The 5,000-nt window shown below is 54.5% G+C and overlaps 1 non-coding gene across 1 annotated transcript; it reads right to left on the bottom strand.

The window, feature by feature from the left end:
* Positions 1 to 296: 296 nt before the first annotated feature.
* On the bottom strand, positions 297 to 2,195 carry LOC126129155 (small subunit ribosomal RNA). Its single transcript, XR_007527130.1, has one exon. It is a non-coding gene; the product is annotated as a small subunit ribosomal RNA (ribosomal RNA).
* Positions 2,196 to 5,000: the final 2,805 nt, after the last annotated feature.

The raw sequence follows: 5,000 nt of genomic DNA, 5'->3' as shown, positions 1-5,000 counted from the left end.
AGGCGTTTGACGGCCCCTGTTCCAGCGTTCTGTGTCAACGGCCTCACGGCCGATGGGCGTCGTACGGCTCCACACCGGAGCGGACAGGCACTCGGGCGAAAGTCATTCAAAAACCGGCGCCAGGCGCCAGGTGCCGCAGGCCAGCCGCTCAGAGCTTCAGCGCTCGTACCACACAACATTTTTCAGTTAGTTTTGAGAGGCACGCGTGGTTCCGCACGCGGCGCACGGCTGCTGCCGTACAGGTAGCGTGTTGCGCGACACGACACGCACATCGAAAGGACATGCAGTCTAGTCGGTAATGATCCTTCCGCAGGTTCACCATACGGAAACCTTGTTACGACTTTTACTTCCTCTAAATGATCAAGTTTGGTCATCTTTCCGGTAGCATCGGCAACGACAGAGTCGATGCCGCGTACCAGTCCGAAGACCTCACTAAATCATTCAATCGGTAGTAGCGACGGGCGGTGTGTACAAAGGGCAGGGACGTAATCAACGCGAGCTTATGACTCGCGCTTACTGGGAATTCCTCGTTCATGGGGAACAATTGCAAGCCCCAATCCCTAGCACGAAGGAGGTTCAGCGGGTTACCCCGACCTTTCGCCTAGGAAGACACGCTGATTCCTTCAGTGTAGCGCGCGTGCGGCTAAGGGCATCACAGACCTGTTATTGCTCAATCTCGTGCGGCTAGAAGCCGCCTGTCCCTCTAAGAAGAAAAGTAATCGCTGACAGCACGAAGGATGTCACGCGACTAGTTAGCAGGCTAGAGTCTCGTTCGTTATCGAATTAACCAGACAAATCGCTCCACCAACTAAGAACGGCCATGCACCACCACCCACCGAATCAAGAAAGAGCTATCAATCTGTCAATCCTTCCGGTGTCCGGGCCTGGTGAGGTTTCCCGTGTTGAGTCAAATTAAGCCGCAGGCTCCACTCCTGGTGGTGCCCTTCCGTCAATTCCTTTAAGTTTCAGCTTTGCAACCATACTTCCCCCGGAACCCAAAAGCTTTGGTTTCCCGGAGGCTGCCCGCCGAGTCATCGGAGGAACTGCGGCGGATCGCTGGCTGGCATCGTTTATGGTTAGAACTAGGGCGGTATCTGATCGCCTTCGAACCTCTAACTTTCGTTCTTGATTAATGAAAACATACTTGGCAAATGCTTTCGCTTCTGTTCGTCTTGCGACGATCCAAGAATTTCACCTCTAACGTCGCAATACGAATGCCCCCGCCTGTCCCTATTAATCATTACCTCGGGTTCCGAAAACCAACAAAATAGAACCGAGGTCCTATTCCATTATTCCATGCACACAGTATTCAGGCGGGCTTGCCTGCTTTAAGCACTCTAATTTGTTCAAAGTAAACGTGCCGGCCCACCCAGACACTCAATAAAGAGCACCTTGGTAGGATTTCAACGGGGTCCGCCTCGGGACGCACGAACACGCACGAGGCGGTCGCACGCCTTCGGCTCGCCCCACCGGCAGGACGTCCCACGATACATGCCAGTTAAACACCGACGGGCGGTGAACCAACAGCGTGGGACACAAATCCAACTACGAGCTTTTTAACCGCAACAACTTTAATATACGCTATTGGAGCTGGAATTACCGCGGCTGCTGGCACCAGACTTGCCCTCCAATAGATACTCGTTAAAGGATTTAAAGTGTACTCATTCCGATTACGGGGCCTCGGATGAGTCCCGTATCGTTATTTTTCGTCACTACCTCCCCGTGCCGGGAGTGGGTAATTTGCGCGCCTGCTGCCTTCCTTGGATGTGGTAGCCGTTTCTCAGGCTCCCTCTCCGGAATCGAACCCTGATTCCCCGTTACCCGTTACAACCATGGTAGGCGCAGAACCTACCATCGACAGTTGATAAGGCAGACATTTGAAAGATGCGTCGCCGGTACGAGGACCGTGCGATCAGCCCAAAGTTATTCAGAGTCACCAAGGCAAACGGAACCGGACGAGCCGACCGATTGGTTTTGATCTAATAAAAGCGTCCCTTCCATCTCTGGTCGGGACTCTGTTTGCATGTATTAGCTCTAGAATTACCACAGTTATCCAAGTAACGTGGGTACGATCTAAGGAACCATAACTGATTTAATGAGCCATTCGCGGTTTCACCTTAATGCGGCTTGTACTGAGACATGCATGGCTTAATCTTTGAGACAAGCATATGACTACTGGCAGGATCAACCAGGGAGCTGCGTCAACTAGAGCTGAGCAGCCGGCCGCCCGGGAGTGTGTCCCAGGGGCCCGCGCGCGAACACGCAAGCGTCCGCTCAATTATTCTGCAAACAGGAGGAGGCTGAGCTCCCCTGCACAATACACCTCGAAACCCTCTCAGGTCCGGCGGCGCGCAGCGCCGTCCTAAGTACTTGGTCGGGTTCGAGAGAGGCGCAATCGCCCGGAGTTAGGCGAGTAGACGCTTTAGGTGCGACCACCCGTGCTCCCAACTGAGCTTGCCGCTGCCGACAGAGGCCCGGGAGCGTGCTGTCGTGGCATTGCCGGCGGGAGACAACACGCGCCACCTACGGTGACCGGCAGCTCCAACGCCAGCGCCACAGAAGGGCAAAGGCCCCACGTGGGTGCCGAAGCGAACTCTCCCAGCACAGCGCACGTGCCAACACGTCTGCACAACTGCGATACAAACCACCAGCGAGAACCGCTGGGGCGACCGAGCAGCAGACGGCGTCGCGGCGCCGAGTGCCGGGCGGCGGCGCATCCTCAACGCACACAGTCCTCAGTCGGACCAGCACACTGCAGATGTCCACCGCGCTTCGCACCGGGCCCGCGAGGACCCCACTTTGGCCGCCCGGCGCCGCGCGCAGGGTGCCCCGGCGCGCAGCTGCGCCGCCTGCCGCGTCCGTCGGCCGGCGCGCCTGCCACTGGCGCCCCCACCAGCCGGCTGTAGCGCGTGCGCCCACGCACCGCGCGGCCAGCACGCCGGGCGGCCCCCCCTCACCGGCCGGGGACGGTCCCACCCAGCCACCGCCGCGTATCGCTTCACACACAGATTTGCCCTTACTGATTTACCTCCAGCAACAACAACCGCACCACAATGGGTTTACCAGTTGTTCATTTGCGTAACGTCACCAGCAAACGTAGACGTCCATCCCAGTTTGCAAATGCAACGATTATTGCATACCTGTCTGTTAGGTGTCACGACACACTACGTCTGCCCACATACACGCAACAAAATGTGCACGACTAGAGAACACGTGGGAGGTGGCCCCCTACGTATGCGATGTCCATTACGAGACCGACTGTCAACCAGCATCTGTACCATGTCGCAGATGTGGAACGCGGTGCACCATGCTATCACACTGTGTGAGAAGAGACGACTACGTTTGAATACACGCGCCACTACATCAACAGACGGCTCATGCTGATCGCCATCCAGGGCGTCCGTTAATCCCACACGTCTCTATGGCGTACCACACTGCAATGTAGCTGTTATGGGGAGACGGCACGTGGCTGAGTGCACAACATTTGGACCGTATGGTTCGCTGTTGTTGGGCGCAGTCGTTGTACGGTCACACATGTGCCACAGCGTATCATGCAGTACATACGGACCTATGTGCAGTACAATGTGAGGGTTAAGCTTACGACATCAGCGGACAGTGGACACAGGCCGTACCACGACGTAGACTGAGCGCTTCGACATGCGAATGCCAGTGAACAGCTGCGAAGGGCATTGAACACGCAAGCACCTGAACGACCAGCGTGCGAAGGCAGGGGGGAGGGTGGGGGCGATGTACATCCTGCAGTCGTCCACATTACAGTGTACAGCGGGAGCATGTAAAAAGTAAGCAACACTTGCGAAGTGTTGAACATGAAACGATACACAAGAGGGTGGGCGGTGCGAGTAGCGAACTATATTCAGAGGGTTGTGGTTAGACAACACTGGATTAATGTAACGTGTCATATGCCAATTACAGAGCAGGTTAAGGCACAACTTGGGTTAGGTTAATGGCACAACGTGGGTTAGGTTAAGGCACAACTTGGGTTAGGTTAAGGCACAACGTGGGTTAGGTTAAGGCACAACGTGGGTTAGGTTAAGGCACAACGTGGGTTAGGTTAAGGCACAACGTGGGTTAGGTTAAGGCACAACGTGGGTTAGGTTAAGGCACAACGTGGGTTAGGTTAAGGCACAACGTGGGTTAGGTTAAGGCACAACGTGGGTTAGGTTAAGGCACAACGTGGGTTAGGTTAAGGCACAACGTGGGTTAGGTTAAGGCACAACGTGGGTTAGGTTAAGGCACAACGTGGGTTAGGTTAAGGCACAACGTGGGTTAGGTTAAGGCACAACGTGGGTTAGGTTAAGGCACAACGTGGGTTAGGTTAAGGCACAACTTGGGTTAGGTTAAGGCACAACTTGGGTTAGGTTAAGGCACAACTTGGGTTAGGTTAAGGCACAACTTGGGTTAGGTTAAGGCACAACTTGGGTTAGGTTAAGGCACAACTTGGGTTAGGTTAAGGCACAACTTGGGTTAGGTTAAGGCACAACTTGGGTTAGGTTAAGGCACAACTTGGGTTAGGTTAAGGCACAACGTGGGTTAGGTTAAGGCACAACGTGGGTTAGGTTAAGGCACAACGTGGGTTAGGTTAAGGCACAACGTGGGTTAGGTTAAGGCACAACGTGGGTTAGGTTAAGGCACAACGTGGGTTAGGTTAAGGCACAACGTGGGTTAGGTTAAGGCACAACGTGGGTTAGGTTAAGGCACAACGTGGGTTAGGTTAAGGCACAACGTGGGTTAGGTTAAGGCACAACGTGGGTTAGGTTAAGGCACAACGTGGGTTAGGTTAAGGCACAACGTGGGTTAGGTTAAGGCACAACGTGGGTTAGGTTAAGGCACAACGTGGGTTAGGTTAAGGCACAACGTGGGTTAGGTTAAGGCACAACGTGGGTTAGGTTAAGGCACAACTTGGGTTAGGTTAAGGCACAACGTGGGTTAGGTTAAGGCACAACTTGGGTTAGGTTAAGGCACAACTTGGGTTAGGTTAA

The sequence above is a fragment of the Schistocerca cancellata genome, unplaced genomic scaffold (genome assembly GCF_023864275.1).
Source record: "Schistocerca cancellata isolate TAMUIC-IGC-003103 unplaced genomic scaffold, iqSchCanc2.1 HiC_scaffold_519, whole genome shotgun sequence".
Taxonomy (NCBI): Eukaryota; Metazoa; Arthropoda; class Insecta; order Orthoptera; family Acrididae; genus Schistocerca; species Schistocerca cancellata.
The sequence above is the reverse complement of the archived record's forward strand: the minus strand, read 5'-3'. Positions and strand labels throughout refer to the sequence as shown.